Genomic DNA, 24266 nt, shown 5'->3' on the forward strand with positions numbered 1-24266 from the left:
TTTTTGGAAGCTTGGGAACCCCTTTCCATGAAAGTGTTTCTCGCCAGTCACTGCTTAGGGATACATCAAGAGGAAACAAAACATGGAGATAGAACCTGAAACTACTTTATTGTGTCAAGTTTCAAGAAGCTAGCACAAACCGTGTTGGATTTAGAGTTCCAAATACATCTATCAATATAGGAGAAAACAGAGTGAAACCTAAAAATTGAAACAGTTAGTAGAAACGAACGCTTCAACATAGAAGAATGAAATTTGGGGAACCAAGTTGGCTTATTGTACTGATCATTACCTGAAAGTATCATCCAGTTTGGGTGAAAAAATATTTGCTGAGATTTCTGGAGATTCGTAATTTTTGGAAGCTTGGCAACCCCTTTCCATGAAAGTGTTTCTCGCCAGTCACTTCTTAGGGCTACATCAAGATGAAAAAAAACATGGAGATAGAATCTGAAACTACTTTATTGTGTCAAGTTTCAAGAAGCTAGCACAAACCGTGTTGGATTTAGAGTTCCAAATACATCTATCAATATAGGAGAAAACAGAGTGAAACCTAAAAATTCAAACTGTTACTGGAAATGAACGCTTTAACATAGAAGAACGAAATTTGGGGAACCAAGTCGGCTTAGTGTTCTGATCATTTCCTGAAAGTATCATCAAGTTTGGGTGAAAAAATATTTGCTGAGATTTCTGGTGATTCCTAATTTTTGGAAGCTTGGCAACCCCTTTCCATGAAAGTGTTTCTCGACAGTCACTGCTTAGGGCTACATCAAGAGGAAACAAAACATAGAAATAGAACGTGAAACTGCTTTATTTTGTCAAGTTTCAAGAAGCTAGCACAAACCGTGTTGGATTTAGAGTTCCAAATACATCTATCAATGTAGGAGAAAACAGAGTGAAACCTAAAAATTCAAACTGTTACTGGAAATGAACGCTTCAACATAGAAGAACGAAACTTGGGGAACCAAGTCGGCTTAGTGTACTGATCATCACCTGAAAGTATCATCCAGTTTGGGTGAAAAAATATTTGCTGAGATTTCTGGAGATTCGTAATTTTTGGAAGCTTGGGAACCCCTTTCCATGAAAGTGTTTCTCGCCAGTCACTGCTTAGGGCTACATCAAGAGGAAACAAAACATAGAGATAGAATCTGAAACTCCTTTATTGTGTCAAGTTTCAAGAAGCTAGCACAAACCGTGTTGGATTTAGAGTTCCAAATACATCTATCAATATAGGAGAAAACAGAGTGAAACCTAAAAATTGAAACTGTTAGTAGAAATGAACGCTTCAACATAGAAGAATGAAATTTGGAGAACCAAGTTGGCTTAGTGTACTGATCATTACCTGTAAGTATCATCCCGTTTTGGTGAAAAAATATTTGCTGAGATTTCTGGAGATTCGTAATTTTTGGAAGCTTGGCAACCCCTTTCCATGAAAGTGTTTCTCGCCAGTCACTGCTTAGGGCTACATCAAGAGGAAAAAAAACATAGAGGACGAACGTGAAACTGCTTTATTTTGTCAAGTTTCAAGAAGCTAGCACAAACCGTGTTGGATTTAGAGTTCCAAATACATTTATCAATATAGGAGAAAACAGAGTGAAACCTAAAAATTTAAACTGTTACTGGAAATGAACGCTTCACCATAGAAGAACGAAATTTGGGGAACCAAGTTGGCCTATTGTACTGACCATTACCTGAAAGTATCATCCAGTTTGGGTGAAAAAATACTTGCTGAGATTTCTGGAGATTCGTAATTTTAGGAAGCTTGGCAACCCCTTTCCATGAAAGTGTTTCTCGCCAGTCACTGCTTAGGGCTACTTCAAGAGGAAACAACACATAGAGATAGAACGTGAAACTGCTTTATTTTGTCAAGTTTCAAGAAGCTAGCACAAACCGTGTTGGATTTAGAGTTCCAAATACATCTATCAATATAGGAGAATACAGAGTGAAACCTAAAAATTCAAACTGTTACTGGAAATGAACGCTTCACCATTGAAGAACGAAATTTGGGGAACCAAGTTGGATTAGTGTACTGATCATTACCTGAAAGTATCATCCAGTTTGGGTGAAAAAATATTTGCTGAGATTTCTGGAGATTCATAATTTTTGGAAGCCTGGCAACCCCTTTCTATGAAAGTGTTTCTCGCCAGTCACTGCTTAGGGCTACTTCAAGAGGAAACAAAACATAGAGACAGAACCTGAAACTACTTTATTGTGTCAAGTTTCAAGAAGCTAGCACAAACCGTGTTGGATTTAGAGTTCCAAATACATCTATCAATATAGGAGAAAACAGAGTGAAACCTAAAAATTGAAACTGTTAGTAGAAACGAACGCTTCAACATAGAAGAATGAAATTTGGGGAACCAAGTTGGCTTAGTGTACTGATCATTACCTGAAAGTATCATCCAGTTTGGGTGAAAAAATATTTGCTGTGATTTCTGGAGATTCGTAGTTTTTGGAAGCTTGACAACCCCTTTCTATGAAAGTGTTTCTCGCCAGTCACTGCTTAGGGCTACATCAAGAGGAAACAACACATAGATATAGAACGTGAAACTGCTTTATTTTGTCAAGTTTCAAGAAGCTAGCACAAACCGTGTTGGATTTAGATTTCCAAATACATCTATCAATATAGGAGAAAACAGAGTGAAACCTAAAAATTCAAACTGTTACTGGAAATGAACGCTTCCACATAGAAGAACGAAATTTGGGGAACCAAGTCGGCTTAGTGTACTGATCATTACCTGAAAGTATCATCCAGTTTGGGTGAAAAAATATTTGCTGAGATTTCTGGAGATTCGTAATTTTTGGAAGCTTGGGAACCCCTTTCCATGAAAGTGTTTCTCGCCAGTCACTGCTTAGGGATACATCAAGAGGAAACAAAACATAGAGATAGAACCTGAAACTACTTTATTGTGTCAAGTTTCAAGAAGCTACCACAAACCGTGTTGGATTTAGAGTTCCAAATACATCTATCAATATAGGAGAAAACAGAGTGAAACCTAAAAATTGAAACAGTTAGTAGAAACGAACGCTTCAACATAGAAGAATGAAATTTGGGGAACCAAGTTGGCTTATTGTACTGATCATTACCTGAAAGTATCATCCAGTTTGGGTGAAAAAATATTTGCTGAGATTTCTGGAGATTCGTAATTTTTGGAAGCTTGGCAACCCCTTTCCATGAAAGTGTTTCTCGCCAGTCACTTCTTAGGGCTACATCAAGATGAAAAAAAACATGGAGATAGAATCTGAAACTACTTTATTGTGTCAAGTTTCAAGAAGCTAGCACAAACCGTGTTGGATTTAGAGTTCCAAATACATCTATCAATATAGGAGAAAACAGAGTGAAACCTAAAAATTGAAACAGTTAGTAGAAACGAACGCTTCAACATAGAAGAATGAAATTTGGGGAACCAAGTTGGCTTATTGTACTGATCATTACCTGAAAGTATCATCCAGTTTGGGTGAAAAAATATTTGCTGAGATTTCTGGAGATTCGTAATTTTTGGAAGCTTGGCAACCCCTTTCCATGAAAGTGTTTCTCGCCAGTCACTTCTTAGGGCTACATCAAGATGAAAAAAAACATGGAGATAGAATCTGAAACTACTTTATTGTGTCAAGTTTCAAGAAGCTAGCACAAACCGTGTTGGATTTAGAGTTCCAAATACATCTATCAATATAGGAGAAAACAGAGTGAAACCTAAAAATTCAAACTGTTACTGGAAATGAACGCTTTAACATAGAAGAACGAAATTTGGGGAACCAAGTCGGCTTAGTGTTCTGATCATTTCCTGAAAGTATCATCAAGTTTGGGTGAAAAAATATTTGCTGAGATTTCTGGTGATTCCTAATTTTTGGAAGCTTGGCAACCCCTTTCCATGAAAGGGTTTCTCGACAGTCACTGCTTAGGGCTACATCAAGAGGAAACAAAACATAGAGATAGAACGTGAAACTGCTTTATTTTGTCAAGTTTCAAGAAGCTAGCACAAACCGTGTTGGATTTAGAGTTCCAAATACATCTATCAATATAGGAGAAAACAGAGTGAAACCTAAAAATTCAAACTGTTACTGGAAATGAACGCTTCAACATAGAAGAACGAAACTTGGGGAACCAAGTCGGCTTAGTGTACTGATCATTACCTGAAAGTATCATCCAGTTTGGGTGAAAAAATATTTGCTGAGATTTCTGGAGATTCGTAATTTTTGGAAGCTTGGGAACCCCTTTCCATGAAAGTGTTTCTCGCCAGTCACTGCTTAGGGCTACATCAAGAGGAAACAAAACATAGAGATAGAATCTGAAACTCCTTTATTGTGTCAAGTTTCAAGAAGCTAGCACAAACCGTGTTGGATTTAGAGTTCCAAATACATCTATCAATATAGGAGAAAACAGAGTGAAACCTAAAAATTGAAACTGTTAGTAGAAACGAACGCTTCAACATAGAAGAACGAAATTTGGGGAACCAAGTTGGCTTATTGTACTGATCATTACCTGAAAGTATCATCCAGTTTGGGTGAAAAAATACTTGCTGAGATTTCTGGAGATTCGTAATTTTAGGAAGCTTGGCAACCCCTTTCCATGAAAGTGTTTCTCGCCAGTCACTGCTTAGGGCTACTTCAAGAGGAAACAACACATAGAGATAGAACGTGAAACTGCTTTATTTTGTCAAGTTTCAAGAAGCTAGCACAAACCGTGTTGGATTTAGAGTTCCAAATACATCTATCAATATAGGAGAATACAGAGTGAAACCTAAAAATTCAAACTGTTACTGGAAATGAACGCTTCACCATTGAAGAACGAAATTTGGGGAACCAAGTTGGATTAGTGTACTGATCATTACCTGAAAGTATCATCCAGTTTGGGTGAAAAAATATTTGCTGAGATTTCTGGAGATTCATAATTTTTGGAAGCCTGGCAACCCCTTTCTTGAAAGTGTTTCTCGACAGTCACTGCTTAGGGCTACATCAAGAGGAAACAAAACATAGAGATAGAATCTGAAACTCCTTTATTTTGTCAAGTTTCAAGAAGCTAGCACAAACCGTGTTGGATTTAGATTTCCAAATACATCTATCAATATAGGAGAAAACAGAGTGAAACCTAAAAATTCAAACTGTTACTGGAAATGAACGCTTCAACATAGAAGAACGAAATTTGGGGAACCAAGTCGGCTTAGTGTACTGATCATTACCTGAAAGTATCATCCAGTTTGGGTGAAAAAATATTTGCTGAGATTTCTGGAGATTCGTAATTTTTGGAAGCTTGGCAACCCCTTTCCATGAAAGTGTTCCTCGCCAGTCACTGCTTAGGGATACATCAAGAGGAAACAAAACATAGAGATAGAACCTGAAACTATTTTATTGTGTCAAGTTTCAAGAAGCTAGCACAAACCGTGTTGGATTTAGAGTTCCAAATACATCTATCAATATAGGAGAAAACAGAGTGAAACCTAAAAATTGAAACAGTTAGTAGAAACGAACGCTTCAACATAGAAGAATGAAATTTGGGGAACCAAGTTGGCTTATTGTACTGATCATTACGTGAAAGTATCATCCAGTTTGGGTGAAAAAATATTTGCTGAGATTTCTGGAGATTCGTAATTTTTGGAAGCTTGGCAACCCCTTTCCATGAAAGTGTTTCTCGCCAGTCACTTCTTAGGGCTACATCAAGATGAAAAAAAACATGGAGATAGAATCTGAAACTACTTTATTGTGTCAAGTTTCAAGAAGCTAGCACAAACCGTGTTGGATTTAGAGTTCCAAATACATCTATCAATATAGGAGAAAACAGAGTGAAACCTAAAAATTCAAACTGTTACTGGAAATGAACGCTTTAACATAGAAGAACGAAATTTGGGGAACCAAGTCGGCTTAGTGTTCTGATCATTTCCTGAAAGTATCATCAAGTTTGGGTGAAAAAATATTTGCTGAGATTTCTGGTGATTCCTAATTTTTGGAAGCTTGGCAACCCCTTTCCATGAAAGTGTTTCTCGACAGTCACTGCTTAGGGCTACATCAAGAGGAAACAAAACATAGAGATAGAACGTGAAACTGCTTTATTTTGTCAAGTTTCAAGAAGCTAGCACAAACCGTGTTGGATTTAGAGTTCCAAATACATCTATCAATGTAGGAGAAAACAGAGTGAAACCTAAAAATTCAAACTGTTACTGGAAATGAACGCTTCAACATAGAAGAACGAAACTTGGGGAACCAAGTCGGCTTAGTGTACTGATCATTACCTGAAAGTATCATCCAGTTTGGGTGAAAAAATATTTGCTGAGATTTCTGGAGATTCGTAATTTTTGGAAGCTTGGGAACCCCTTTCCATGAAAGTGTTTCTCGCCAGTCACTGCTTAGGGCTACATCAAGAGGAAACAAAACATAGAGATAGAATCTGAAACTCCTTTATTGTGTCAAGTTTCAAGAAGCTAGCACAAACCGTGTTGGATTTAGAGTTCCAAATACATCTATCAATACAGGAGAAAACAGAGTGAAACCTAAAAATTGAAACTGTTAGTAGAAACGAACGCTTCAACATAGAAGAACGAAATTTGGGGAACCAAGTTGGCTTATTGTACTGATCATTACCTGAAAGTATCATCCAGTTTGGGTGAAAAAATACTTGCTGAGATTTCTGGAGATTCGTAATTTTAGGAAGCTTGGCAACCCCTTTCCATGAAAGTATTTCTCGCCAGTCACTGCTTAGGGCTACTTCAAGAGGAAACAACACATAGAGATAGAACGTGAAACTGCTTTATTTTGTCAAGTTTCAAGAAGCTAGCACAAACCGTGTTGGATTTAGAGTTCCAAATACATCTATCAATATAGGAGAATACAGAGTGAAACCTAAAAATTCAAACTGTTACTGGAAATGAACGCTTCACCATTGAAGAACGAAATTTGGGGAACCAAGTTGGATTAGTGTACTGATCATTACCTGAAAGTATCATCCAGTTTGGGTGAAAAAATATTTGCTGAGATTTCTGGAGATTCATAATTTTTGGAAGCCTGGCAACCCCTTTCCTTGAAAGTGTTTCTCGACAGTCACTGCTTAGGGCTACATCAAGAGGAAACAAAACATAGAGATAGAATCTGAAACTCCTTTATTTTGTCAAGTTTCAGGAAGCTAGCACAAACCGTGTTGGATTTAGATTTCCAAATACATCTATCAATATAGGAGAAAACAGAGTGAAAACTAAAAATTCAAACTGTTACTGGAAATGAACGCTTCAACATAGAAGAACGAAATTTGGGGAACCAAGTCGGCTTAGTGTACTGATCATTACCTGAAAGTATCATCCAGTTTGGGTGAAAAAATATTTGCTGAGATTTCTGGAGATTCGTAATTTTTGGAAGCTTGGGAACCCCTTTCTATGAAAGTGTTTCTCGCCAGTCACTGCTTAGGGCTACTTCAAGAGGAAACAAAACATAGAGATAGAACCTGAAACTACTTTATTGTGTCAAGTTTCAAGAAGCTAGCACAAACCGTGTTGGATTTAGAGTTCCAAATACATCTATCAATATAGGAGAAAACAGAGTGAAACCTAAAAATTGAAACTGTTAGTAGAAACGAACGCTTCAACATAGAAGAATGAAATTTGGGGAACCAAGTTGGCTTAGTGTACTGATCATTACCTGAAAGTATCATCCAGTTTGGGTTAAAAAATATTTGCTGTGATTTCTGGAGATTCGTAGTTTTTGGAAGCTTGACAACCCCTTTCTATGAAAGTGTTTCTCGCCAGTCACTGCTTAGGGCTACATCAAGAGGAAACAACACATAGATATAGAACGTGAAACTGCTTTATTTTGTCAAGTTTCAAGAAGCTAGCACAAACCGTGTTGGATTTACAGTTCCAAATCCATCTATCAATATAGGAGAAAACAGAGTGAAACCTAAAAATTCAAACTGTTACTGGAAATGAACGCTTCAACATAGAAGAACGAAATTTGGGGAACCAAGTCGGCTTAGTGTACTGATCATTACCTGAAAGTATCATCCAGTTTGGGTGAAAAAGTATTTGCTGAGATTTCTGGAGATTCGTAATTTTTGGAAGCTTGGCAACCCCTTTCCATGAAAGTGTTTCTCACTAGTCACTGCTTAGGGATACATCAAGAGGAAACAAAACATAGAGATAGAACCTGAAACTACTTTATTGTGTCAAGTTTCAAGAAGCTAGCACAAACCGTGTTGGATTTAGAGTTCCAAATACATCTATCAATATAGGAGAAAACAGAGTGAAACCTAAAAATTGAAACTGTTAGTAGAAACGAACGCTTCAACATAGAAGAATGAAATTTGGGGAACCAAGTTGGCTTATTGTACTGATCATTACATGAAAGTATCATCCAGTTTGGGTGAAAAAATATTTGCTGAGATTTCTGGAGATTCGTAATTTTTGGAAGCTTGGCAACCCCTTTCCATGAAAGTGTTTCTCGCCAGTCACTGCTTAGGGCTACATCAAGAGGAAAAAAAACATAGAGGACGAACGTGAAACTGCTTTATTTTGTCAAGTTTCAAGAAGCTAGCACAAACCGTGTTGGATTTAGAGTTCCAAATACATTTATCAATATAGGAGAAAACAGAGTGAAACCTAAAAATTTAAACTGTTACTGGAAATGAACGCTTCACCATAGAAGAACGAAATTTGGGGAACCAAGTCGGCTTAGTGTACTGACCATTACCTGAAAGTATCATCCAGTTTGGGTGAAAAAATATTTGCTGAGATTACTGGAGATTCGTAATTTTTGGAAGCTTGGGAACCCCTTTCCATGAAAATGTTTCTCGCCAGTCACTGCTTAGGGATACATCAAGAGGAAACAAGACATAGAGATAGAACGTGAAACTGCTTTATTTTGTCAAGTTTCAAGAAGCTAGCACAAACCGTGTTGGATTTAGATTTCCAAATACATCTATCAATATAGGAGAAAACAGAGTGAAACCTAAAAATTCAAACTGTTACTGGAAATGAACGCTTCAACATAGAAGAACGAAATTTGGGGAACCAAGTCGGCTTAGTGTACTGATCATTACCTGAAAGTATCATCCAGTTTGGGTGAAAAAATATTTGCTGAGATTTCTGGAGATTCGTAATTTTTGGAAGCTTGGGAACCCCTTTCCATGAAAGTGTTTCTCGCCAGTCACTGCTTAGGGATACATCAAGAGGAAACAAAACATAGAGATAGAACCTGAAACTACTTTATTGTGTCAAGTTTCAAGAAGCTAGCACAAACCGTGTTGGATTTAGAGTTCCAAATACTTCTATCAATATAGGAGAAAACAGAGTGAAACCTAAAAATTGAAACAGTTCGTAGAAACGAACGCTTCAACATAGAAGAATGAAATTTGGGGAACCAAGTTGGCTTATTGTACTGATCATTACCTGAAAGTATCATCCAGTTTGGGTGAAAAAATATTTGCTGAGATTTCTGGAGATTCGTAATTTTTGGAAGCTTGGCAACCCCTTTCCATGAAAGTGTTTCTCGCCAGTCACTTCTTAGGGCTACATCAAGATGAAAAAAAACATGGAGATAGAATCTGAAACTACTTTATTGTGTCAAGTTTCAAGAAGCTAGCACAAACCGTGTTGGATTTAGAGTTCCAAATACATCTATCAATATAGGAGAAAACAGAGTGAAACCTAAAAATTGAAACAGTTAGTAGAAACGAACGCTTCAACATAGAAGAATGAAATTTGGGGAACCAAGTTGGCTTATTGTACTGATCATTACCTGAAAGTATCATCCAGTTTGGGTGAAAAAATATTTGCTGAGATTTCTGGAGATTCGTAATTTTTGGAAGCTTGGCAACCCCTTTCCATGAAAGTGTTTCTCGCCAGTCACTTCTTAGGGCTACATCAAGATGAAAAAAAACATGGAGATAGAATCTGAAACTACTTTATTGTGTCAAGTTTCAAGAAGCTAGCACAAACCGTGTTGGATTTAGAGTTCCAAATACATCTATCAATATAGGAGAAAACAGAGTGAAACCTAAAAATTCAAACTGTTACTGGAAATGAACGCTTTAACATAGAAGAACGAAATTTGGGGAACCAAGTCGGCTTAGTGTTCTGATCATTTCCTGAAAGTATCATCAAGTTTGGGTGAAAAAATATTTGCTGAGATTTCTGGTGATTCCTAATTTTTGGAAGCTTGGCAACCCCTTTCCATGAAAGTGTTTCTCGCCAGTCACTTCTTAGGGCTACATCAAGATGAAAAAAAACATGGAGATAGAATCTGAAACTACTTTATTGTGTCAAGTTTCAAGAAGCTAGCACAAACCGTGTTGGATTTAGAGTTCCAAATACATCTATCAATATAGGAGAAAACAGAGTGAAACCTAAAAATTCAAACTGTTACTGGAAATGAACGCTTTAACATAGAAGAACGAAATTTGGGGAACCAAGTCGGCTTAGTGTTCTGATCATTTCCTGAAAGTATCATCAAGTTTGGGTGAAAAAATATTTGCTGAGATTTCTGGTGATTCCTAATTTTTGGAAGCTTGGCAACCCCTTTCCATGAAAGTGTTTCTCGACAGTCACTGCTTAGGGCTACATCAAGAGGAAACAAAACATAGAGATAGAACGTGAAACTGCTTTATTTTGTCAAGTTTCAAGAAGCTAGCACAAACCGTGTTGGATTTAGAGTTCCAAATACATCTATCAATGTAGGAGAAAACAGAGTGAAACCTAAAAATTCAAACTGTTACTGGAAATGAACGCTTCAACATAGAAGAACGAAACTTGGGGAACCAAGTCGGCTTAGTGTACTGATCATTACCTGAAAGTATCATCCAGTTTGGGTGAAAAAATATTTGCTGAGATTTCTGGAGATTCGTAATTTTTGGAAGCTTGGGAACCCCTTTCCATGAAAGTGTTTCTCGCCAGTCACTGCTTAGGGCTACATCAAGAGGAAACAAAACATAGAGATAGAATCTGAAACTCCTTTATTGTGTCAAGTTTCAAGAAGCTAGCACAAACCGTGTTGGATTTAGAGTTCCAAATACATCTATCAATACAGGAGAAAACAGAGTGAAACCTAAAAATTGAAACTGTTAGTAGAAACGAACGCTTCAACATAGAAGAACGAAATTTGGGGAACCAAGTTGGCTTATTGTACTGATCATTACCTGAAAGTATCATCCAGTTTGGGTGAAAAAATACTTGCTGAGATTTCTGGAGATTCGTAATTTTAGGAAGCTTGGCAACCCCTTTCCATGAAAGTATTTCTCGCCAGTCACTGCTTAGGGCTACTTCAAGAGGAAACAACACATAGAGATAGAACGTGAAACTGCTTTATTTTGTCAAGTTTCAAGAAGCTAGCACAAACCGTGTTGGATTTAGAGTTCCAAATACATCTATCAATATAGGAGAATACAGAGTGAAACCTAAAAATTCAAACTGTTACTGGAAATGAACGCTTCACCATTGAAGAACGAAATTTGGGGAACCAAGTTGGATTAGTGTACTGATCATTACCTGAAAGTATCATCCAGTTTGGGTGAAAAAATATTTGCTGAGATTTCTGGAGATTCATAATTTTTGGAAGCCTGGCAACCCCTTTCCTTGAAAGTGTTTCTCGACAGTCACTGCTTAGGGCTACATCAAGAGGAAACAAAACATAGAGATAGAATCTGAAACTCCTTTATTTTGTCAAGTTTCAGGAAGCTAGCACAAACCGTGTTGGATTTAGATTTCCAAATACATCTATCAATATAGGAGAAAACAGAGTGAAAACTAAAAATTCAAACTGTTACTGGAAATGAACGCTTCAACATAGAAGAACGAAATTTGGGGAACCAAGTCGGCTTAGTGTACTGATCATTACCTGAAAGTATCATCCAGTTTGGGTGAAAAAATATTTGCTGAGATTTCTGGAGATTCGTAATTTTTGGAAGCTTGGGAACCCCTTTCTATGAAAGTGTTTCTCGCCAGTCACTGCTTAGGGCTACTTCAAGAGGAAACAAAACATAGAGATAGAACCTGAAACTACTTTATTGTGTCAAGTTTCAAGAAGCTAGCACAAACCGTGTTGGATTTAGAGTTCCAAATACATCTATCAATATAGGAGAAAACAGAGTGAAACCTAAAAATTGAAACTGTTAGTAGAAACGAACGCTTCAACATAGAAGAATGAAATTTGGGGAACCAAGTTGGCTTAGTGTACTGATCATTACCTGAAAGTATCATCCAGTTTGGGTTAAAAAATATTTGCTGTGATTTCTGGAGATTCGTAGTTTTTGGAAGCTTGACAACCCCTTTCTATGAAAGTGTTTCTCGCCAGTCACTGCTTAGGGCTACATCAAGAGGAAACAACACATAGATATAGAACGTGAAACTGCTTTATTTTGTCAAGTTTCAAGAAGCTAGCACAAACCGTGTTGGATTTACAGTTCCAAATCCATCTATCAATATAGGAGAAAACAGAGTGAAACCTAAAAATTCAAACTGTTACTGGAAATGAACGCTTCAACATAGAAGAACGAAATTTGGGGAACCAAGTCGGCTTAGTGTACTGATCATTACCTGAAAGTATCATCCAGTTTGGGTGAAAAAGTATTTGCTGAGATTTCTGGAGATTCGTAATTTTTGGAAGCTTGGCAACCCCTTTCCATGAAAGTGTTTCTCACTAGTCACTGCTTAGGGATACATCAAGAGGAAACAAAACATAGAGATAGAACCTGAAACTACTTTATTGTGTCAAGTTTCAAGAAGCTAGCACAAACCGTGTTGGATTTAGAGTTCCAAATACATCTATCAATATAGGAGAAAACAGAGTGAAACCTAAAAATTGAAACTGTTAGTAGAAACGAACGCTTCAACATAGAAGAATGAAATTTGGGGAACCAAGTTGGCTTATTGTACTGATCATTACATGAAAGTATCATCCAGTTTGGGTGAAAAAATATTTGCTGAGATTTCTGGAGATTCGTAATTTTTGGAAGCTTGGCAACCCCTTTCCATGAAAGTGTTTCTCGCCAGTCACTGCTTAGGGCTACATCAAGAGGAAAAAAAACATAGAGGACGAACGTGAAACTGCTTTATTTTGTCAAGTTTCAAGAAGCTAGCACAAACCGTGTTGGATTTAGAGTTCCAAATACATTTATCAATATAGGAGAAAACAGAGTGAAACCTAAAAATTTAAACTGTTACTGGAAATGAACGCTTCACCATAGAAGAACGAAATTTGGGGAACCAAGTCGGCTTAGTGTACTGACCATTACCTGAAAGTATCATCCAGTTTGGGTGAAAAAATATTTGCTGAGATTACTGGAGATTCGTAATTTTTGGAAGCTTGGGAACCCCTTTCCATGAAAATGTTTCTCGCCAGTCACTGCTTAGGGATACATCAAGAGGAAACAAGACATAGAGATAGAACGTGAAACTGCTTTATTTTGTCAAGTTTCAAGAAGCTAGCACAAACCGTGTTGGATTTAGATTTCCAAATACATCTATCAATATAGGAGAAAACAGAGTGAAACCTAAAAATTCAAACTGTTACTGGAAATGAACGCTTCAACATAGAAGAACGAAATTTGGGGAACCAAGTCGGCTTAGTGTACTGATCATTACCTGAAAGTATCATCCAGTTTGGGTGAAAAAATATTTGCTGAGATTTCTGGAGATTCGTAATTTTTGGAAGCTTGGGAACCCCTTTCCATGAAAGTGTTTCTCGCCAGTCACTGCTTAGGGATACATCAAGAGGAAACAAAACATAGAGATAGAACCTGAAACTACTTTATTGTGTCAAGTTTCAAGAAGCTAGCACAAACCGTGTTGGATTTAGAGTTCCAAATACTTCTATCAATATAGGAGAAAACAGAGTGAAACCTAAAAATTGAAACAGTTCGTAGAAACGAACGCTTCAACATAGAAGAATGAAATTTGGGGAACCAAGTTGGCTTATTGTACTGATCATTACCTGAAAGTATCATCCAGTTTGGGTGAAAAAATATTTGCTGAGATTTCTGGAGATTCGTAATTTTTGGAAGCTTGGCAACCCCTTTCCATGAAAGTGTTTCTCGCCAGTCACTTCTTAGGGCTACATCAAGATGAAAAAAAACATGGAGATAGAATCTGAAACTACTTTATTGTGTCAAGTTTCAAGAAGCTAGCACAAACCGTGTTGGATTTAGAGTTCCAAATACATCTATCAATATAGGAGAAAACAGAGTGAAACCTAAAAATTGAAACAGTTAGTAGAAACGAACGCTTCAACATAGAAGAATGAAATTTGGGGAACCAAGTTGGCTTATTGTACTGATCATTACCTGAAAGTATCATCCAGTTTGGGTGAAAAAATATTTGCTGAGATTTCTGGAGATTCGTAATTTTTGGAAGCTTGGCAACCCCTTTCCATGAAAGTGTTTCTCGCCAGTCACTTCTTAGGGCTACATCAAGATGAAAAAAAACATGGAGATAGAATCTGAAACTACTTTATTGTGTCAAGTTTCAAGAAGCTAGCACAAACCGTGTTGGATTTAGAGTTCCAAATACATCTATCAATATAGGAGAAAACAGAGTGAAACCTAAAAATTCAAACTGTTACTGGAAATGAACGCTTTAACATAGAAGAACGAAATTTGGGGAACCAAGTCGGCTTAGTGTTCTGATCATTTCCTGAAAGTATCATCAAGTTTGGGTGAAAAAATATTTGCTGAGATTTCTGGTGATTCCTAATTTTTGGAAGCTTGGCAACCCCTTTCCATGAAAGTGTTTCTCGACAGTCACTGCTTAGGGCTACATCAAGAGTAAACAAAACATAGAGATAGAACGTGAAACTGCTTTATTTTGTCAAGTTTCAAGAAGCTAGCACAAACCGTGTTGGATTTAGAGTTCCAAATACATCTATCAATATAGGAGAAAACAGAGTGAAACCTAAAAATTCAAACTGTTACTGGAAATGAACGCTTCAACATAGAAGAACGAAACTTGGGGAACCAAGTCGGCTTAGTGTACTGATCATTACCTGAAAGTATCATCCAGTTTGGGTGAAAAAATATTTGCTGAGATTTCTGGAGATTCGTAATTTTTGGAAGCTTGGGAACCCCTTTCCATGAAAGTGTTTCTCGCCAGTCACTGCTTAGGGCTACATCAAGAGGAAACAAAACATAGAGATAGAATCTGAAACTCCTTTATTGTGTCAAGTTTCAAGAAGCTAGCACAAACCGTGTTGGATTTAGAGTTCCAAATACATCTATCAATATAGGAGAAAACAGAGTGAAACCTAAAAATTGAAACTGTTAGTAGAAACGAACGCTTCAACATAGAAGAACGAAATTTGGGGAACCAAGTTGGCTTATTGTACTGATCATTACCTGAAAGTATCATCCAGTTTGGGTGAAAAAATACTTGCTGAGATTTCTGGAGATTCGTAATTTTTGGAAGCTTGGCAACCCCTTTCCATGAAAGTGTTTCTCGCCAGTCACTGCTTAGGGCTACATCAAGAGGAAAAAAACATAGAGGACGAACGTGAAACTGCTTTATTTTGTCAAGTTTCAAGAAGCTAGCACAAACCGTGTTGGATTTAGAGTTCCAAATACATTTATCAATATAGGAGAAAACAGAGTGAAACCTAAAAATTTAAACTGTTACTGGAAATGAACGCTTCACCATAGAAGAACGAAATTTGGGGAACCAAGTCGGCTTAGTGTACTGACCATTACCTGAAAGTATCATCCAGTTTGGGTGAAAAAATATTTGCTGAGATTACTGGAGATTCGTAATTTTTGGAAGCTTGGGAACCCCTTTCCATGAAAATGTTTCTCGCCAGTCACTGCTTAGGGATACATCAAGAGGAAACAAGACATAGAGATAGAACGTGAAACTGCTTTATTTTGTCAAGTTTCAAGAAGCTAGCACAAACCGTGTTGGATTTAGATTTCCAAATACATCTATCAATATAGGAGAAAACAGAGTGAAACCTAAAAATTCAAACTGTTACTGGAAATGAACGCTTCAACATAGAAGAACGAAATTTGGGGAACCAAGTCGGCTTAGTGTACTGATCATTACCTGAAAGTATCATCCAGTTTGGGTGAAAAAATATTTGCTGAGATTTCTGGAGATTCGTAATTTTTGGAAGCTTGGGAACCCCTTTCCATGAAAGTGTTTCTCGCCAGTAACTGCTTAGGGATACATCAAGAGGAAACAAAACATAGAGATAGAACCTGAAACTACTTTATTGTGTCAAGTTTCAAGAAGCTAGCACAAACCGTGTTGGATTTAGAGTTCCAAATACATCTCTCAATATAGGAGAAAACAGAGTGAAACCTAAAAATTGAAACAGTTAGTAGAAACGAACGCTTCAACATAGAAGAATGAAATTTGGGGAACCAAGTTGGCTTATTGTACTGATCATTACCTGAAAGTATCATCCAGTTTGGGTGAAAAAATATTTGCTGAGATTTCTGGAGATTCGTAATTTTTGGAAGCTTGGCAACCCCTTTCCATGAAAGTGTTTCTCGCCAGTCACTTCTTAGGGCTACATCAAGATGAAAAAAAACATGGAGATAGAATCTGAAACTACTTTATTGTGTCAAGTTTCAAGAAGCTAGCACAAACCGTGTTGGATTTAGAGTTCCAAATACATCTATCAATATAGGAGAAAACAGAGTGAAACCTAAAAATTGAAACAGTTAGTAGAAACGAACGCTTCAACATAGAAGAATGAAATTTGGGGAACCAAGTTGGCTTATTGTACTGATCATTACCTGAAAGTATCATCCAGTTTGGGTGAAAAAATATTTGCTGAGATTTCTGGAGATTCGTAATTTTTGGAAGCTTGGCAACCCCTTTCCATGAAAGTGTTTCTCGCCAGTCACTTCTTAGGGCTACATCAAGATGAAAAAAAACATGGAGATAGAATCTGAAACTACTTTATTGTGTCAAGTTTCAAGAAGCTAGCACAAACCGTGTTGGATTTAGAGTTCCAAATACATCTATCAATATAGGAGAAAACAGAGTGAAACCTAAAAATTCAAACTGTTACTGGAAATGAACGCTTTAACATAGAAGAACGAAATTTGGGGAACCAAGTCGGCTTAGTGTTCTGATCATTTCCTGAAAGTATCATCAAGTTTGGGTGAAAAAATATTTGCTGAGATTTCTGGTGATTCCTAATTTTTGGAAGCTTGGCAACCCCTTTCCATGAAAGTGTTTCTCGACAGTCACTGCTTAGGGCTACATCAAGAGGAAACAAAACATAGAAATAGAACGTGAAACTGCTTTATTTTGTCAAGTTTCAAGAAGCTAGCACAAACCGTGTTGGATTTAGAGTTCCAAATACATCTATCGATGTAGGAGAAAACAGAGTGAAACCTAAAAATTCAAACTGTTACTGGAAATGAACGCTTCAACATAGAAGAACGAAACTTGGGGAACCAAGTCGGCTTAGTGTACTGATCATTACCTGAAAGTATCATCCAGTTTGGGTGAAAAAATATTTGCTGAGATTTCTGGAGATTCGTAATTTTTGGAAGCTTGGGAACCCCTTTCCATGAAAGTGTTTCTCGCCAGTCACTGCTTAGGGCTACATCAAGAGGAAACAAAACATAGAGATAGAATCTGAAACTCCTTTATTGTGTCAAGTTTCAAGAAGCTAGCACAAACCGTGTTGGATTTAGAGTTCCAAATACATCTATCAATATAGGAGAAAACAGAGTGAAACCTAAAAATTGAAACTGTTAGTAGAAACGAACGCTTCAACATAGAAGAACGAAATTTGGGGAACCAAGTTGGCTTATTGTACTGATCATTACCTGAAAGTATCATCCAGTTTGGGTGAAAAAATACTTGCTGAGATTTCTGGAGATTCGTAATTTTAGGAAGCTTGGCAACCCCTTTCCATGAAAGTGTTTCTCGCCAGTCACTGCTTAGGGCTACTTCAAGAGGAAACAACACATAGAGATAGAACGTGAAACTGCTTTATTTTGTCATGTTTCAAGAAGCTAGCACAAACCGTGTTGGATTTAGAGTTCCAAATACATCTATCAATATAGGAGAATACAGAGTGAAACCTAAAAATTCAAACTGTTACTGGAAATGAACGCTTCACCATTGAAGAACGAAATTTGGGGAACCAAGTTGGATTAGTGTACTGATCATTACCTGAAAGTATCATCCAGTTTGGGTGAAAAAATATTTGCTGAGATTTCTGGAGATTCATAATTTTTGGAAGCCTGGCAACCCCTTTCCTTGAAAGTGTTTCTCGACAGTCACTGCTTAGGGCTACATCAAGAGGAAACAAAACATAGAGATAGAATCTGAAACTTCTTTATTTTGTCAAGTTTCAAGAAGCTAGCACAAACCGTGTTGGATTTAGATTTCCAAATACATCTATCAATATAGGAGAAAACAGAGTGAAACCTAAAAATTCAAACTGTTACTGGAAATGAACGCTTCAACATAGAAGAACGAAATTTGGGGAACCAAGTCGGCTTAGTGTACTGATCATTACCTGAAAGTATCATCCAGTTTGGGTGAAAAAATATTTGCTGAGATTTCTGGAGATTCGTAATTTTTGGAAGCTTGGCAACCCCTTTCCATGAAAGTGTTCCTCGCCAGTCACTGCTTAGGGATACATCAAGAGGAAACAAAACATAGAGATAGAACCTGAAACTACTTTATTGTGTCAAGTTTCAAGAAGCTAGCACAAACCGTGTTGGATTTAGAGTTCCAAATACATCTATCAATATAGGAGAAAACAGAGTGAAACCTAAAAATTGAAACAGTTAGTAGAAACGAACGCTTCAACATAGAAGAATGAAATTTGGGGAACCAAGTTGGCTTATTGTACTGATCATTACCTGAAAGTATCATCCAGTTTGGGTGAAAAAAATATTTGCTGAGATTTCTGGAGATTCGTAATTTTTGGAAGCTTGGCAACCCCTTTCCATGAAAGTGTTTCTCGCCAGTCACTTCTTAGGGCTACATCAAGATGAAAAAAAACATGGAGATAGAATCTGAAACTACTTTATTGTGTCAAGTTTCAAGAAGCTAGCACAAACCGTGTTGGATTTAGAGTTCCAAATACATCTATCAATATAGGAGAAAACAGAGTGAAACCTAAAAATTCAAACTGTTACTGGAAATGAACGCTTTAACATAGAAGAACGAAATTTGGGGAACCAAGTCGGCTTAGTGTTCTGATCATTTCCTGAAAGTATCATCAAGTTTGGGTGAAAAAATATTTGCTGAGATTTCTGGTGATTCCTAATTTTTGGAAGCTTGGCAACCCCTTTCCATGAAAGTGTTTCTCGACAGTCACTGCTTAGGGCTACATCAAGAGGAAACAAAACATAGAGATAGAACGTGAAACTGCTTTATTTTGTCAAGTTTCAAGAAGCTAGCACAAACCGTGTTGGATTTAGAGTTCCAAATACATCTATCGATGTAGGAGAAAAAAGAGTGAAACCTAAAAATTCAAACTGTTACTGGAAATGAACGCTTCAACATAGAAGAACGAAACTTGGGGAACCAAGTCGGCTTAGTGTACTGATCATTACCTGAAAGTATCATCCAGTTTGGGTGAAAAAATATTTGCTGAGATTTCTGGTGATTCCTAATTTTTGGAAGCTTGGGAACCCCTTTCCATGAAAGTGTTTCTCGCCAGTCACTGCTTAGGGCTACATCAAGAGGAAACAAAACATAGAGATAGAATCTGAAACTCCTTTATTGTGTCAAGTTTCAAGAAGCTAGCACAAACCGTGTTGGATTTAGAGTTCCAAATACATCTATCAATATAGGAGAAAACAGAGTGAAACCTAAAAATTGAAACTGTTAGTAGAAACGAACGCTTCAACATAGAAGAACGAAATTTGGGGAACCAAGTTGGCTTATTGTACTGATCATTACCTGAAAGTATCATCCAGTTTGGGTGAAAAAATACTTGCTGAGATTTCTGGAGATTCGTAATTTTAGGAAGCTTGGCAACCCCTTTCCATGAAAGTGTTTCTCGCCAGTCACTGCTTAGGGATACATCAAGAGGAAACAAAACATAGAGATAGAACGTGAAACTGCTTTATTTTGTCAAGTTTCAAGAAGCTAGCACAAACCGTGTTGGATTTAGATTTCCAAATACATCTATCAATATAGGAGAAAACAGAGTGAAACCTAAAAATTCAAACTGTTACTGGAAATGAACGCTTCAACATAGAAGAACGAAATTTGGGGAACCAAGTCGGCTTAGTGTACTGATCATTACCTGAAAGTATCATCCAGTTTGGGTGAAAAAATATTTGCTGAGATTTCTGGAGATTCGTAATTTTTGGAAGCTTGGGAACCCCTTTCTATGAAAGTGTTTCTCGCCAGTCACTGCTTAGGGCTACTTCAAGAGGAAACAAAACATAGAGATAGAACCTGAAACTACTTTATTGTGTCAAGTTTCAAGAAGCTAGCACAAACCGTGTTGGATTTAGAGTTCCAAATACATCTATCAATATAGGAGAAAACAGAGTGAAACCTAAAAATTCAAACTGTTACTGGAAATGAACGCTTCAACATAGAAGAACGAAATTTGGGGAACCAAGTCAGCTTAGTGTACTGATCATTACCTGAAAGTATCATCCAGTTTGGGTGAAAAAGCATTTGCTGAGATTTCTGGAGATTCGTAATTTTTGGAAGCTTGGCAACCCCTTTCCATGAAAGTGTTTCTCGCCAGTCACTGCTTAGGGATACATCAAGAGGAAACAAAACATAGAGATAGAACCTGAAACTACTTTATTGTGTCAAGTTTCAAGAAGCTAGCACAAACCTTGTTGGATTTAGAGTTCCAAATACATCTATCAATATAGGAGAAAACAGAGTGAAACCTAAAAATTGAAACTGTTAGTAGAAACGAACGCTTCAACATAGAAGAATGAAATTTGGGGAACCAAGTTGGCTTATTGTACTGATCATTACCTGAAAGTATCATCCAGTTTGGGTGAAAAAATATTTGCTGAGATTTCTGGAGATTCGTAATTTTTGGAAGCTTGGCAACCCCTTTCCATGAAAGTGTTTCTCGCCAGTCACTGCTTAGGGCTACATCAAGAGGAAAAAAAAACATAGAGGACGAACGTGAAACTGCTTTATTTTGTCAAGTTTCAAGAAGCTAGCACAAACCGTGTTGGATTTAGAGTTCCAAATACATTTATCAATATAGGAGAAAACAGAGTGAAACCTAAAAATTTAAACTGTTACTGGAAATGAACGCTTCACCATAGAAGAACGAAATTTGGGGAACCAAGTCGGCTTAGTGTACTGACCATTACCTGAAAGTATCATCCAGTTTGGGTGAAAAAATATTTGCTGAGATTACTGGAGATTCGTAATTTTTGGAAGCTTGGGAACCCCTTTCCATGAAAATGTTTCTCGCCAGTCACTGCTTAGGGATACATCAAGAGGAAACAAGACATAGAGATAGAACGTGAAACTGCTTTATTTTGTCAAGTTTCAAGAAGCTAGCACAAACCGTGTTGGATTTAGATTTCCAAATACATCTATCAATATAGGAGAAAACAGAGTGAAACCTAAAAATTCAAACTGTTACTGGAAATGAACGCTTCAACATAGAAGAACGAAATTTGGGGAACCAAGTCGGCTTAGTGTACTGATCATTACCTGAAAGTATCATCCAGTTTGGGTGAAAAAATATTTGCTGAGATTTCTGGAGATTCGTAATTTTTGGAAGCTTGGGAACCCCTTTCCATGAAAGTGTTTCTCGCCAGTCACTGCTTAGGGATACATCAAGAGGAAACAAAACATAGAGATAGAACCTGAAACTACTTTATTGTGTCAAGTTTCAAGAAGCTAGCACAAACCGTGTTGGATTTAGAGTTCCAAATACATCTATCAATATAGGAGAAAACAGAGTGAAACCTAAAATTTGAAACAGTTAGTAGAAACGAACGCTTCAACATAGAAGAATGAAATTTGGGGAACCAAGTTGGCTTATTGTACTGATCATTACCTGAAAGTATCATCCAGTTTGGGTGAAAAAATATTTGCTGAGATTTCTGGAGATTCGTAATTTTTGGAAGCTTGGCAACCCCTTTCCATGAAAGTGTTTCTCGCCAGTCACTTCTTAGGGCTACATCAAGATGAAAAAAAACATGGAGATAGAATCTGAAACTACTTTATTGTGTCAAGTTTCAAGAAGCTAGCACAAACCGTGTTGGATTTAGAGTTCCAAATACATCTATCAATATAGGAGAAAACAGAGTGAAACCTAAAAATTCAAACTGTTACTGGAAATGAACGCTTCAACATAGAAGAACGAAATTTGGGGAACCAAGTCAGCTTAGTGTACTGATCATTACCTGAAAGTATCATCCAGTTTGGGTGAAAAAGCATTTGCTGAGATTTCTGGAGATTCGTAATTTTTGGAAGCTTGGCAACCCCTTTCCATGAAAGTGTTTCTCGCCAGTCACTGCTTAGGGATACATCAAGAGGAAACAAAACATAGAGATAGAACCTGAAACTACTTTATTGTGTCAAGTTTCAAGAAGCTAGCACAAACCGTGTTGGATTTAGAGTTCCAAATACATCTATCAATATAGGAGAAAACAGAGTGAAACCTAAAAATTGAAACTGTTAGTAGAAACGAACGCTTCAACATAGAAGAATGAAATTTGGGGAACCAAGTTGGCTTATTGTACTGATCATTACCTGAAAGTATCATCCAGTTTGGGTGAAAAAATATTTGCTGAGATTTCTGGAGATTCGTAATTTTTGGAAGCTTGGCAACCCCTTTCCATGAAAGTGTTTCTCGCCAGTCACTGCTTAGGGCTACATCAAGAGGAAAAAAAAACATAGAGGACGAACGTGAAACTGCTTTATTTTGTCAAGTTTCAAGAAGCTAGCACAAACCGTGTTGGATTTAGAGTTCCAAATACATTTATCAATATAGGAGAAAACAGAGTGAAACCTAAAAATTTAAACTGTTACTGGAAATGAACGCTTCACCATAGAAGAACGAAATTTGGGGAACCAAGTCGGCTTAGTGTACTGACCATTACCTGAAAGTATCATCCAGTTTGGGTGAAAAAATATTTGCTGAGATTACTGGAGATTCGTAATTTTTGGAAGCTTGGGAACCCCTTTCCATGAAAATGTTTCTCGCCAGTCACTGCTTAGGGATACATCAAGAGGAAACAAGACATAGAGATAGAACGTGAAACTGCTTTATTTTGTCAAGTTTCAAGAAGCTAGCACAAACCGTGTTGGATTTAGATTTCCAAATACATCTATCAATATAGGAGAAAACAGAGTGAAACCTAAAAATTCAAACTGTTACTGGAAATGAACGCTTCAACATAGAAGAACGAAATTTGGGGAACCAAGTCGGCTTAGTGTACTGATCATTACCTGAAAGTATCATCCAGTTTGGGTGAAAAAATATTTGCTGAGATTTCTGGAGATTCGTAATTTTTGGAAGCTTGGGAACCCCTTTCCATGAAAGTGTTTCTCGCCAGTCACTGCTTAGGGATACATCAAGAGGAAACAAAACATAGAGATAGAACCTGAAACTACTTTATTGTGTCAAGTTTCAAGAAGCTAGCACAAACCGTGTTGGATTTAGAGTTCCAAATACATCTATCAATATAGGAGAAAACAGAGTGAAACCTAAAATTTGAAACAGTTAGTAGAAACGAACGCTTCAACATAGAAGAATGAAATTTGGGGAACCAAGTTGGCTTATTGTACTGATCATTACCTGAAAGTATCATCCAGTTTGGGTGAAAAAATATTTGCTGAGATTTCTGGAGATTCGTAATTTTTGGAAGCTTGGCAACCCCTTTCCATGAAAGTGTTTCTCGCCAGTCACTTCTTAGGGCTACATCAAGATGAAAAAAAACATGGAGATAGAATCTGAAACTACTTTATTGTGTCAAGTTTCAAGAAGCTAGCACAAACCGTGTTGGATTTAGAGTTCCAAATACATCTATCAATATAGGAGAAAACAGAGTGAAACCTAAAAATTGAAACAGTTAGTAGAAACGAACGCTTCAACATAGAAGAATGAAATTTGGGGAACCAAGTTGGCTTATTGTACTGATCATTACCTGAAAGTATCATCCAGTTTGGGTGAAAAAATATTTGCTGAGATTTCTGGAGATTCGTAATTTTTGGAAGCTTGGCAACCCCTTTCCATGAAAGTGTTTCTCGCCAGTCACTTCTTAGGGCTACATCAAGATGAAAAAAAACATGGAGATAGAATCTGAAACTACTTTATTGTGTCAAGTTTCAAGAAGCTAGCACAAACCGTGTTGGATTTAGAGTTCCAAATACATCTATCAATATAGGAGA

Source organism: Spermophilus citellus, assembly GCF_964194105.1.
Source record: "Spermophilus citellus genome assembly, chromosome: 9".
In the NCBI taxonomy this organism is placed as follows: Eukaryota; Metazoa; Chordata; class Mammalia; order Rodentia; family Sciuridae; genus Spermophilus; species Spermophilus citellus.